The sequence below is a fragment of the Cupressus sempervirens genome, chromosome 7, assembly GCF_028749045.1.
Source record: "Cupressus sempervirens isolate cs-2001-9-10 chromosome 7, ASM2874904v1, whole genome shotgun sequence".
NCBI classification, from domain to species: domain Eukaryota; kingdom Viridiplantae; phylum Streptophyta; class Pinopsida; order Cupressales; family Cupressaceae; genus Cupressus; species Cupressus sempervirens.
Window position 1 is genome coordinate 68609617 of NC_143124.1, and position 15076 is coordinate 68624692.

General features: G+C 33.3%; 1 pseudogene; it reads right to left on the reverse strand.

Annotated features, from left to right (window-relative positions):
- Positions 1-1126: 1126 nt before the first annotated feature.
- On the reverse strand, positions 1127-11056 carry LOC149545529 (2,3-bisphosphoglycerate-dependent phosphoglycerate mutase 2-like; annotated as a pseudogene).
- Positions 11057-15076: the final 4020 nt, after the last annotated feature.

A 15076-nucleotide genomic window follows, 5' to 3' on the forward strand; every position in this document is an offset into this window, starting at 1 on the left:
CCTTGATCGTGTAGCTGAATTGTTTGTCACTGTGTGTTAGTCTCTTCCTTTCTTTGTAGACAGGTGGTTTGGATAGTTTCACTTTCTTAAGCTTGGTTTGGTTGACTTTTTTGGTCATGGCAAGAACAAAACAAGACTCAAACTTTTTGACATCAAAAATAAACTCAACCAAAACTCAAAACGTGACTCTAATGCAAAAACTTCCAAAAGATGACTGTGAGTCAAAGAGACCTCACCTAACCTATCTTACTGCAAAGGTTTCCTCACAATTTCACTCATTTTTTGGCTTGTTTGAAGTTTTTTTTTTTTTTTTTTTGCTTTTTTTGATTATTTGAACAAACACACCAAACACAATAGCAATCTTAACAAGGCTGATACTAGGTTGTACAAGGCTTAGCTAAAGGGCGTCCTCGATATACACTAGGTATGTGAGGCCCAATTCTGTAGATGAAAGGAAATACTGCCACACAGCCGGGGGGAGACGGTAACCCAAATCTCCTCCTTCACTTCCGAAAGGTATAAAGTTCTTTGGGGCTTAGCCAAGAGTGACAATATTTACACTTCCAAGAGAGGTGTCTTTCGATTCACCTCCTAATTTTTATACTCCACCAGAACGCTAGAATTGAAGTCATCCCAAGGGGTGATGAAATCCCCAAGCAGGCCTCCTAATAAAATAAAAAACAAATCCACTTATTTCTTGTGCACCCAAGGTCACCCAAAGGCGCGAGGGGAGAGAATACGTAAGTGAACTTGGGGTTTAAAAGACACTTGTTCATTATCCACAAAAATTTAAGTTTTTTACTCTAATTGAAGACACACGTGTTTAGAGCATACAAGGTTCTTTCCAACTTTAAATAGCAGAAAATAAAATACTAAAAGAAAATGGTGAAAATGAAAATGCTGAAATGAAGTTAATTTTCCTTAAAGCTTTGGATGTGATTTCATTTTAAGGCCCAAATCCAAATGTGCTCTATACTAAATGTACCCATTTAAAACGCTCCAATTTCAAATGTGACTAGGCCTTTTACACTCTAGTTCGTCCTCTAATGTAAATCTTTGACCTGCAAACTAACAAAATGCTCAAGAAACAGTTAACCGTTAGTTTAAATCTCAACAGTCACAAACGCTAATAATCGAAGACGCTAAAATGCGAAGATGACAAAGCACAGAGCGAAGATGATAAAGCATAGAGCACAGACGACAAAGTACAGAGCGCAGACGCCAAAGTGCAGAGCGCAGACGCCAAAGTGCAGAGTGCAGACACCAAAGTGCAGAGCACAGACGCGAAAGTGCAGAGCACAGATGCCAAAATGCAGAGTGCAAAAGCTAGAATACAAAGCGGAGATGCCAATTTCAGATCACAGACGATAGATCACAGTGCGCAAGCGACAGAGAAATCAACACAGATGATAAAACCCTAACTTAGATGACATAATAGATTAGACGAAGACACAAAAAAAAAGGAACCTGATTTTTGTGGTGGCGATGTAGACACTTGTTCTCGGAGACGCTGATCTACGGAGACGCTGATATATGTAGATGCGCAATGCAGATGACACTGAGACTATCAGAGATGAAAAAATGCTAATCCGAACTGTAGAAAATTTTATTGGCAAAATTTTGAAGTGAGATCAGAGACGTGGGTCCCACCGGGCGTGCCAAAATGTGTGCTGGAAAAATGTACAAATTGCTGGAAGCCTAAGGAATCAAGCTAATTTAAAAGAAATTTACAAAAGCAACCAACAAACCAAAATTCCAACCACCTCTACTACTCAACAAGGGCAGCTATGTGTAGCCATTGTTGGTGTATCTTTGATGGAGGGTATGTTTGGTATGCTCTCACAAACACAACAATAAGTAAATCCCTTGTGTTGAAGAGAAAATGTGAGTATGAGTGCAAAGTGAATGTGCAATATGATCCTAAACTATATGAAAAGAAGAATACTTTCAAGATATGACTATGGAGGAAGTCACACTCAAAGGTACTCTATGATGCAATGAACATGAAATTATGAAATCTATCTATGGATGCAAGCTATAACTAAAATGAAAACTAAAAATAGAATGTAAACTAAATATAAATGCACAACAAAAACTAAGATGCAATACAAAATGTAAATCTTACCAACTATCAAATCACTAATATGCAGCCTATGAACTCCATATGGAAATGTAGCTATAATGCAAGCTCTCAATGTGGTGCTTCTAGACTCAAAGCGACAGCATGTCAATGTAATCCAATAATCCTCTATATGCAATGCTTGAGACAAGGCTTCTATTTAAAGACTCTCAGGAAACATCTAGAGGGTGTCTAGAAGATAAGGATAAGAATTAACAATTAAGCACCTTATCCCATATTCTTAGTTGGGAGGATAAAGATGAGGTGGCACATGTGTGTAGAAAGTTCTCAAGTTGTAGACACCATGTGCTTAAAAAGAAATGTAAACCCTTATGATGACAACTCATAAGAGTACACATACTCTTAGGCTTATGGATATAGATTAGGATAAAGATTAAATTAAATGAAATTTAATTTAATCAAGGTCTAGAAGAAGTTAATAGGATATGGAGGATTTAAATAAATAAAATTTATTTTAAAAAGGGAATAAATGGAGAATCATGTGTTTAATTAAATTTAACACATTAAGGCTAGGAAGTATTTAAATTAAATTTAAATACTTAGACCAAAAATGAACCTATTTAATTAAAATAATTTTAATTAAATAAGTAGAAGAATGTGACCATTATTAATTAAATTAATAAATTCATTCGGGATAATTTTTAGTGTCTATAGTACCACAAAAAAGAACTAAACATAGCTAGTGCAATTATCATCAAAACATCCAGAGGTCAAGACATGATTTGTGCCCTTGAAGAATGGTTTATCTAGTGAACCTATCAAGATAATTATAGAGAAACTAAAGAGGGCACTTATATCTACAACAAATGAGGTTGCCATATGACACTTTATTCACAAAGCTAAAAAAAATCTAGTTAGAAGATGCAAATATGAGTTAAGCCATGACTATCCATTTGAGTTAGGTGACAATGAGATGCTACAAAACATACCAAATTAGAGTTACTAATAAATAATGTTTGCAATTCACACAAGTATATTTATTATTTACAATTTATAGACTTATTGTGCCAAAAGTATTAAATAAGAGAAACCAGTGAACAATATTGTGTTGTCTCTTGCACATAATATTAAGTTCTGGCTAAATTGATAATCTTTTTTTGTTTAACTTTCTTTACTACTAATCCGAGCATTTCATTTATCTATCCCAATTCCCAACCTTAAAGTAGATAGTCATTTAGCTCTTCCCACTCATATTTATTGTACCTAGGTGGCTGTGTACCTAATTACTATTAATTCTTTACAAATAAAATTTCCCAACTCTTGCAATGCAGTCACTCATGCAAGGGAAAATCTCGACTTCAAATCTTGCATCATATCCTAAGGATGGATCTCATACATAGTGCTGTCCAAGAACATTTTTTCACAATGTTATGAACCATGGAAACTAAATATCTTTAAAAGTAGGCATTGTATGACTGGAAAAAAAAATAGCCAAAAGGATATTGAGAATAAAATTTGGCACGAAGTGCAAGCTTTTTTAGTCTTCGTTGTTCTTTTGTAGACTTCAAATTTTTACTATCCTCCAGGCTGTCATTAGCTCCATCTCCATATTTATCTCCCATCTCCAGATCTTCAAAATCTCCATAGGCAGAGTCATCATCTTCATCACTCTCATCCATTCCTTCATGTCGACGAGCAACCTTTGACCAGTCAGTAGTAACAAAGTGGTTGCGAATGCTTTCAAGTACATCCTGATTAATCAATCACTTAATTGTGAATCATCTACCTATGGCTTAGTGTAGTCATCAGCATTAGGATCTTCAACATTGAGATGCACATCATGTTTTTTCTGTCAAAGTACAAGCAGAAAAATATTAAGTCTGTGATATAAATAATTGCTTACAAAATAGAAAACATGCAAAAAAAATAGCAAATGGTTTTCGATTGCACAATTTTCTTGTTCCATAGTAATTGTGACCCGATTGGAGGAAAAGAATGAATGTGGATAGGTTTCAATAAACAATGAAGCATTACAATACATATAAATATCATATCAGTCAACACAGTGTCTGAGGTGGGAATACCGATAAATCATCAAACACTCCCAAGTTGAACCTAGCTTATATATGCACACCAAAACCTTGAATCTAGTAGCCATGAGAACAAGTTTGGGAGGGTAGAGAAAACTAGGACAAGCTACAGCTTCCAAAAAAATGTAGGAATAGAAGTTTTAAGTGAGTGCATCCCCTTTTTAATTTTTTTGCATCAAACCTTTTCTCTGCTACAATGCCTATTTTTGTATCTTGAATATTCACCAAAATGCTCTACATAAAAATTAGGGAAGCAATAACATGATATTAGTATCAAAATTGTTAAGGAAGAAGATAGCTAAATATAATCACCTAAAACTTATGCAACTTTGATGGTTATTAATTAGGTTTTCCACTTGTAGTTGTGCTTGTTATATATTATGTACTTTAAGCTCTTCTCATGGCCTCTTGACTTCTTATCCTTTGGTTTCTTATTTGAGATTTTATAAGAGATCTCATGTAATAGGGAAGCATCCATATGAGAAACTTTTTCATTGCAAAATCCAAAATCCAAAGATGTTACTATTTTTTTACCTTAAGCTTTGCAACTTGATGTTTTATTGTTTCAAATTGCATTTATGTGCTACCTAGCATCCTTAGTAATGGGGGTTTCATTTTAATTTATGAATAAGATTAGGATGAGACTCATTAAGATCTTTGAGTAATTTCATATTAGATATCAATATAACTGAAGATGAATTCTATTCTTGATTAGTGTAAGAAATTGTTTTAGATTGTTCATTGTAGTTTGTGTTTTCTATTGCTATGGTTACTCATTGATGTGTGAATGTTCATATTCTTTTTGTCATGGTCCGTATTAATTGCTCAAAGAATGAGAATTATGAATTGTCCAACACTAATTTAGTGTTAATTCATAATAGAATGCTCCATGTGTAGGGAATTCTAGTTTTTCTTAAGTTATGGTTACATTGGGATTGCAAATCATGTTAGAGTCTATTCGACAACTTGTTTCAAAGGTAAATTCCCCATTCAAGGATATACCTTAAAGAACAAGATATATATTTCCCCCTAACAGTTCTCATGATGATTTGAACTTTTCATGAACATGGAAGATATATTATATGCTTTTTTGGCCACTTGTTTAGCTTTTTATCCTATTACTACAAATACAGTATATTTTATTGTACATAATTACAACCATGGATACAATTTTGTGCTCATGATTTAAATACTTTAAACAACATGGTTTTGCTAAGTTAAAATAATATTCAAGTGTTGGAGGCCATATATATGTTCTTAAATACAACATCATCAGGTGAATGTTAATATTTTGGATTAGTAAACCCCCTTCACCATTTTTGAAGTAATTACATGGTATAAGTGGCTTAAGCTCTGGCTTTTTGTTTTTGCCAAAATTTTGTAAGTGGATACAAATGAAAATACTCATAGAAATCCTTGATGTTGAGTTTTACTTGGCCTAATTTACATGGTTTTCCAGTGATGCAAAAGTGAACAAAATGAAGGCATACTTCGTTGTCCTAAAAGTTGAGTTTTATACTTGTTTATTCTGATCATTATTTTGGAGCTGTAAAATATTGAGCTTAAGTGCAATATGGAGTATGCTTTTTTTCTGCTCTTTTCCATCTACTCCATCATTAGTGTATTGTGTTTTAAATGAGCTACTTTTGCATATTACATATAAGTAATACTCTTACACCAACTTCATTCCTAAATTATGCAGAACCGAGGTGTATTGATTGAAGGAGATAGGTGGTTTTGGGTTGTTGGAATTATGGTTTCAATTACTGTTGTGAAGTTGGTTCTTGTAATCTATTGCTGGACTTTTATAAATGAGATAGTAAAGGCATATTCCCAAGATCATTTCTTTGATGTCATCACCAATTCAATTGGTCTCACTATTGTAGTTCTTGGAAGTAAATTTTACTGGTGGATTGGTCCAGCTAGAGCAATAGTGGTAAGCACTTCTCTGACCTTTTCCTTTACACTATAACATGGGATAATTCACATTTTGATTTTCTACAATAATTCCTACATAGTTAATAAAGCCAAATAATGTCTATATATGTGCTCCTATAAGCTAACTCATATAACCCACATCAAACATAGAATATGTTTCCACTTTCCACTAATTAGTAGTTGATTTAAAGAGTCCAAGTAGATGTGACCATTTGCTTTACTTGATTCTGGAGATCTTATTTGTTTAGAACAGTATTGGGGTTTCATTTCCTCAAAGATGATATTAATGACTACTGCAAGGCATATGTATGTATATAAATGTATTTAGAACACATGACTACAGATAATACCAGTTGACTCCTTTAGGATTACTGTATCTAACCTCTCTTTATATGTACATATAGGGATACAGAGTTTTGTCTTTATAGATGGTAACACTGATAACAATCATTTAGAATGCTAGTAAGTGATAACAGTTGCAGGCATGCACAATAACAAAGAGGATGTATTCTTTTTTATTTAAGCTTGATCATTAGTGTCTATCAAGTTATTTGTGTGGTGGTGGTAGCAAGACGGATGTATAATCTTGTGATCACTAAAGCCAAAATATAGATTACCAAGATTCCTCTGAGTAGATGCCAAGTATGCTTCGAGTTTATATTAATGTGTATAATTTGAAATACTAAAGTTGATAGTGGGTCTTTTGTGCAGTTAGCGCTCTGTACAATCAGGACATGGTCAAGCACAGTTTTGGAGAATGTGAATTCTTTGGTGGGGAAAACATCATCACCTTATTATTTGTAGAAATTGACATATCTCTGTTGGAATCATCACAAAGACATATGCCATATTGATACCGTCAGAGCTTACATATTTTTGTCTCATTTCTTTGTTGAAGTTGACATTGTGCTACCCAATGATATGCCCTTTTAGGATGCTCATGACATTGGAGAAGCACTTCAAGAAAAATTGGAATCTCTTCCTAACATAGAATGGGCTTTTGTGCATCTAGACTATGAATATTCTCACAAACCTAAGCATGGGAACGGAAATTCCTAGATGTCTATGATAAGTTGTATACTTTAACTCACTTTCCTAGCATCTTCGGCCTTTTTTATAAACCTATAATGGTCAACCACTACATTTCTTGCAACAATATATATAACCACTATCAATGTTGTGTATGAAGCACATGCCATCAAAAATATCTAAATGATTGTTGACCAGGGCATAGACTTATTTAAGGCAGTTCTCAAAACTTTGCCATATATGGGGAAAAGTAGTAAAATATTAACACCTAAGTCTTTCTTACTATGAAATTATCTTGAATGAATACAAAATTATTATTTGCCTACCTACCCATAACAAAGGTATTCCCAACCTTAACATAATAGAGCTGATTCTTCAGACAGATGGGAAAAACTTATTTAGTCTGAAAGGAAGAGCATAAAATCCTATTGCAGTTTTCTCATATCCTTACCATTTTGGCCATTATGTTAAGGAACTTTAATCATAGGAAGGAGGATAAGGTGGTTATGGAAGAGGGGAATGGCTATGGATTCCTCACTAGGTACACCCAATCAAATGGATGGTAAAGGGCCACATGAGGCCACAAGGGATGGTATCCACTCCTGGGCCTTAGGTAGAGGAATGATTGGGTATGGATTTTTCACTAGGTACACCCACTTGTATGGATGGAAATGGCCACAAGAAACCAAGAGTGATGGCATTTTCTCTTGGACCTAGGGTAGACGATTGATTAAGGCACCCTAATATGCCCCTTATCCTACCTCTCCTATAGTTGAACTCCATTAACAAATTCAGTATTCCATATGATTAAATTAACCATCCTAATCCTATTTGGAATGATATATGCTTTAATATCGTAAATAAGGCAGATCTATTTGTGGATTATGTGTCAAAGATTTCCTAAAATGTTGCAGGACCAAGTACATGATGTTACACATTCTATTCTACTTCTTGTTCTACTTGGAATCTTTGATTCAGAGAAAATACTCAAGCATTTATAGAAAGGGGACATTACATACAACAACCATATAAATCAAAGTCTTCCTAAGAAAGTAGCACTATGAAAAGTATATGAAAGCTTTCTGTATAATATCAGCTACATGTGTAGTATAACATATTTTAATTAGTCATTACAATAAATGTAAACAAGAAAAGATCATTTTTCATAAGGATTTGATAACTCTCAGAACATATCAGATCCAGAAGATGGATATATGCAAGTTACTTGTTTTGTGACTAGCAGTCATACAGAATTTGAAAGCCTAGCAAACTGCAACCCAATCATAAGATATCTACTCACCACTACAAAAAGCACATTTATAAAAAAATTAATGCAGCATATCTGATTCATAAAAATGTACCACACTTGTTTCTTAAAGTAGGAACAACACGTTCTGTGCACATTTCAATGCTTTCACCATTTGGGGGAGGAATGTCATAACTGGGACACCATTCATGAACTTTCTCCTTTCCATATATATCAGACGTTTCCTGTTTGTTGAGGCCTTATAATTCTCCATACCTGCATTGCAGTAAACATTTATGGAGTAATTGATATAAACTTCTATTATACACAGTTTGAAGCTATTAATATCCAAGAATTGTTAGCATTAAGCTTTTACATGCGCTCATTGAGTTGCCAAGCTGTTATGATTGGAATAGAGTGTTTTTGAGTATCTTCACTGAATATCCTACTCCATGCCTTGGCTTACTCACTCTCATTATGTATTATTATTGGTACCTACATCACACTGAATTCAACTTCAAGCTTTAGTCCTGTTTAACAAGTCATTATATAAATGTTGACATCCAAACCTAATCACTCATATTATAGATGTGCTATGGAAACCACAACAATAAATTTGAATTTAAGAACTAGAACAACATCCTAAACACCTCAGCCTACCTGGGATAGTCATTTCACAATTGCCTCCAAAGAAATGAATCTAATATTTTATTATTGTTTTCATTAGAAGGACGTTTAAATTTATACAAATTAAATAATCATCATTTTTAAAAACAATAAACACACGGCTTTGAGATGATAGTCAAGTTCAAGTCTATCATGATAATTGACTAGAAAATTGTGAACAAAGGGTGATATAAAAGGATGTAATTATATTAACCCAATGCATATTCCAAATAAAATAGGAAAATCTTGACATTATTCAAGAAATTTTAAGATGCACAAATCACATTGAACCAGGTGTTCAATGAATCCCATGTAAGCAAATAGTTCTCTAGCTTTAACCAAAGGTAAGAGGTTTTATACCGGCCTCTATAGCTCTAAACATTCAAAAAATTGCTCAAAATGTTAGAAAATTAGAAGTCAACTATTGAGCAGTGGCTTAGAAATTGGTTGAGTAGCAATGGCCACAATAACCTTTTAGGAATATGAAGGCCTTAGAAAAAAGGATAATTGGAAATTCAGAAGGCTCCTACCAAATGCAATTTATCTAATAAAATCACCCCCTCATTTTTCTCAATGAATAAAACTCCATCTATGCATTTGTCAACTCTTACTGGATACAAAATTTAAATTTCCTAAGAATTGATACTAAACTCAAGTAATAACCATTTAAACACCTACCCTTGCATATATAGAGGAGAAAAGTAGTTAATGCTAGCATAAACATAAAGTAAAGATTTGACTAAAAAACCTTTTTCCTATGGTGCTGAGTCATCACAAGCATAGCAGTCATCTGAGCCCAAACCAATGCAGAAGTAAATATTAGATCAACTAGAATGTTGCTAATCCTTTTTCTAGCGACAACAGCCTCTTCTACTCCTTTTTGAGCCAGGGATACATCCACACACCCAATGAATAAATTTTTCTCATTCCATAATGACTCCCTGTGATGGATCAAAATCAAGGTTGCTTCAGCTACAACATTAAAGATGACAAAAAATTGCATTATAGATAATAATGTATTTTCCTTATAGGTCAATTCCTAATCTTTATAAACCATCATGCATTCACCTTAGTGTGTTGCTTTCTAATCTGAACCTTAAAATAAGTATCCAAACACATTTATTGAAGCTACAACTATGAATTTTTAACTACCAATAGAAAACAATTGAAATAGCCTAATAAAATTTCCTAGACTTAGATGTTATGAGCTTGTCTTGCACAATAATATGCCCAACTATTTTATTTTACCACTGAACTGAACTTTATCATGAAAGGTTCAAAAGCCAAAGGAGGAAGCTCTAACCTTTCTAGAGAGATTTAAATTGAAAATATGCATTCAAAGCTGAAATAAGAGAAAGAGGAGAGTTTCAATTCGGTATGGAGCAAAAGGTGACTAAAAATAAACCAAACCAAAGTCCATAATAACCTTAATAGAATTGGAAAAGTAACAAAAGTAAATACACAACAAGATGCATGTTTTGAACCAGTTTTTAAAAAGCCTATATTTTGATCTAAATTTCTAAAACTGTGCTCATTTCAGTCTAGGTTCCAAGTTTGGCTGTAGATCCTTCAGCAAGAAGGTATGAATAGATTTCCATAAGCTAGGTGATTTTAAATTATAGTGATAGATCACATTTAATAGTCCTGCCCTTTTACACATAGCAAAAGGAATTTGCTTTACCAAATTAAGTATGGCCCAATTACATTAAATGAAAGGAAATTGTAACACCTTGTTCTGAAGAAAATCTTACTTGATTTCTTTGAAGAGTCATTTGAATTCTTTGAAGTTGAGAAGATTGGATCCAAAACACGAGAAGCATGTGCTACTACCAAACAAGTTCTCCTATACTTTCTAATAGAAATAGAAGTAATATTCCTACTTGCTAATGTCATATCATTTGTTAGAATCCTCCTTGTTGGACATAAAGAAGATGTGATGCTTGATAAGCCATCATAGCTTGCTGAATTTTGCACATTGTAAGATGATATAGTGATCAGTACAGCTTGTATTATTGCACAACCATTTTGCAGACATGAATAATATTAAAAATAAATATATTAAGAACTTTCAATGATGCAAAAATATTTGAAGAAGGTTACATGTATCAATTTATATATGGTCATTGGCAGATGCATGACTATCACTATAGGGACCCCTTCTTAAGCCTGCATTTCTAGTCGAGCAACAAAAGTTAGGGTACAATCTAGGTATGTCAATGCAAGACATAGAGATTATATTTATATATATATATATATGAAGCCTAAAACTTCTATATCCATAAAAATCTAGAACCATATTAATCATTTTAAACTATATTAATAAAATACTATGTCATTATTCATATCAAAATGGTAATGTAACCTTAAAACAAAATTTAGTGCCATGAATCCTAAGGTTGAATGCAGATGGTAGAATGTAGAGTTTAGCTTGAAGCTTTGAGCTAGATATATTGAACAAATATATGGCATATATATAATATACACTTAGGGTCCTTAGTCTTTTCATATTAGGGCCTACACTTGACATACTAGGGACAGGGTCTTTGGTATTAATGAAGCCCTCTAATTCAGCAGATTTGCAGAATATTCACAGAAAATTCACAACTTGATCTACTTTGTATTATGCTATAACATATTAACCTAAATAATACCATAACTTCTTAAACGTTGATAAAGCTATTATCATATTTTGAATAAATACTATTTTTGATGTCAAGGGAACTTCAAACACAAGAAGTTCATGATCAACACATTTACCAAATGAGTTTAAAAAAACTCTCTACATTGCATCCACAATAGTTTAACATTTTCAACTAGTTATCCAAAATATAACCAAGGGAAACAATCTCACGAGTAGGACAATTCTAATCAAAGATTTTAAATAGACCTAGCCTATAAACACAATTCACCTCAAAAATTGAGCTAACATCAAGAGGAAAAACAAGAGACATATAGCTATAGAACCTAGCTTACTCATAAGCAAGCATGTGCCCTCATCAACAATCCTATTAGCATGCTTCTGTGAAGTAAAAAAAAATAAAAATTACCCTCTTAGTCTCATTCTCATGAAGAGAGAACATGAATACTAGAAATCTCATTAGAACCATTTTCATTGGAGCTAATAAAACAAGCACATTAAGCTCTAAACCTTGTTTGTATCCTCAAGTTAAATGCTTGCAAAACCAACATTCAATAACACCATTTTCAGGATGCATATAAATGTCCATGGCACTATCCTCACTGTCCTTATCAGCATAATTATTTTTCAAGGGTGAAACTTACTTTTTATTTCATCCTCGTGTGCACCTGCTTGCAACAGGGTGAACAGTGACACAACATTCCTCAATAGAATAAAAGCCTTGGAGTACACATCCAGTAGGTGCTAAGTTTTAACTTTTTATTCTTCGACTAATATATTGCTTTAGTACCATTGTGAACTTTTCACACCTTCATAACCATTGTAAAGAATTCAATAGAGAAGTTATCAAGTTATTCCTGAAAGATGGAGATGAATCTTTGATCAACCATTTCTATTAGAATGATATTGTAGTATTTACCCATAATGGTCATTTAAGTCACCTAATGCATAGTTCAGAATATCATTATTGACAACTATTGCTGAGGGAAAAAAAAAAGAGGGTAAATATATAAAGGGAACAAAATGATCAAATATCAAACGTTGTAGGTAGCCACACATAAATCCCATATCACATTTGCATTGTATGTTATGGGCAGCCGTAGTTGTGGATCATTTTAGACCTATGACATGCAAAGTGTACATTTTATGTTAGTTTGAGCTTCAGTTGGTTTCAAGAATACTATAATATTATCTACTTAACAAAGCCAACCACATGAAGGTGGAAGCTCATTTGGCCTCACCCCCCTCCCCTTAACATCAATCTAAAGTACCCATTATCATCTAATTACATACTTCATTCATTCACTCATCCATTTATGAACTATAACATTCAATCAATACAATCACATAATATTCATTAATATGATATAAAATTCATTAATACACAATACTAATCAAAACTTCATTAACACATAAAATAAAAATCTGTATTAATATGCATCATTCATACATAATTACTTAAAAAAAAGTTCTTTCATTATCCAACAAGGTTTATCAAAGAAGATTTTTAAAACATCATTTCTTTTTTTTGTTTTTCTGAGCTCTCTTAAGAAAAGCACTCATAGGAGCATCCATATCTGCATCATTCTCCTCCTCTTCTGGAATGTGTAATGTCAAATTGCAATGGCTCCTTCTCTTTGGAGGAGTAGGAGGTTACTGCACTAAAGGAGGCTCTGTTGCAAGAACAAGTGAATGGGATAAATTAGCATACTCTTTTTCTTTTTCTAACTGTTACAAGTCTATAATTAAGTATGAGTACAACATAAAATGCATTTTTCTTACCTGACAATGTCACACCATGTACATTAACATTTTGATTTGCCAATATGTCAACATGTTGAACACTTGGAACATGGTCCACTCCTTCAGCATGATGTTCAACATGCTCTGAAATATTCAAAAAAAGGATACACGTCAAATTCCAATTCAAGATGTTAAATTATATTCATAATTGTATAATTAATCTCCAATAGAAAATTAATACCTCCATCACTATAATGCACATCATGGCCTTTGTCACGAGTAGGTTCTGTGGTGGGATATGAAGGCTGCAGTAAAATGTTATGCACAATGTTATGTAGTCAATTTACATTTAAAACTAATACCAAAAAAGAATCTTCTCAACTATTTAATTTCATTTACTTCTCATCTAACCAATTTACCTATGAGATATCATTTGGTGCACTGGATTTTTGGGCAAGGCTTATAGATTCTTCACGTAGACATGCAACCACAACTTTATATCCTTCCTTCAAGGCAATTTTTCTATCTTCATCTGTGACCTCCACATTGAAATCTGTGCCCTATGTTTTTTGCTTCATAATGCCATTTTTTCATGTATGGTTTCATTAAAAAAAATTGTTTGCAACATTATATTTAAAAATTAAAAAAAAATTCATTGCTCTACTTACAAGTCAAGACTAGAGATTCATATAGCCACCAGAGCCAAGTTTGTGTTGGCCAACCTTTTCTACTCTCACTTTTGTAGCCATAGATGTGTCCTGCAATCTATGAACAATTTCAAACATCTTAGATTATATATTTACAAATATCAATAATTAGTGCATAATTACAATGTACTTAATACTATAACGACATACCTCTTTTTGCCTTGTGCTGCTTCATTATCTCTATCTTCACATAGCCCTTTCTCCTTTGCATTTTGTATTATTTCATTCCACTCCTTCGGTGGAATCATAGGAGGACGATCGTACTTTGGGTTATCCTTAAGAGCCCTTCTATATTGATCCCTCATAGTCTTTATATGCTTTGCTGCTCTTTTCAGAAGTAGGCTAGTGTCAAAAATGTTTTTTCCAAATTTTGCCTTAACCGATGCAATCAGCTAATTTTTTAATTCCACAGCTTGTAAATTCCACCTTTTTAAAAACAAATAGATTGTTAGATCAATAACTTTAATAATAAATAGAATTCAAAAAAAATTATGTAGCAATGATATGAAACTACGTACCTTTTACATATGGTGGGTCCAAATAGTCTCAATGTCATATGAAAAAGATGTTCAAAGAAAGCATTATGATGCAGGAGCATCCAGAGGTATAAGGGCAATCTTGTGTCACCCAAAAAATATACTTAGACTTAGTTTCTGTTTCATGTGTTTTCATTTTTGGACACCCATTTGGGTCAAATAAAGGTTCCAACTCTCACAGTTCAACTATCAGTGTGCTAGAAAATCTCGAAAAAATAGGAGCATGCAATTTGGCCAGATGAATGTAGTTGTGATTTAGAGCATTCCAGAAAAAGAATCAAGTAAAAAGGCCCCATGGTTTGAAAGTTATTGCAGTTTTTTGGGTTTTGGAGACCTCCTAAGAATGCTTTAGAGTTAGGTTAGGGGCATTAAATGACCTCCAAAAGGGCTGACAAATGGGGGA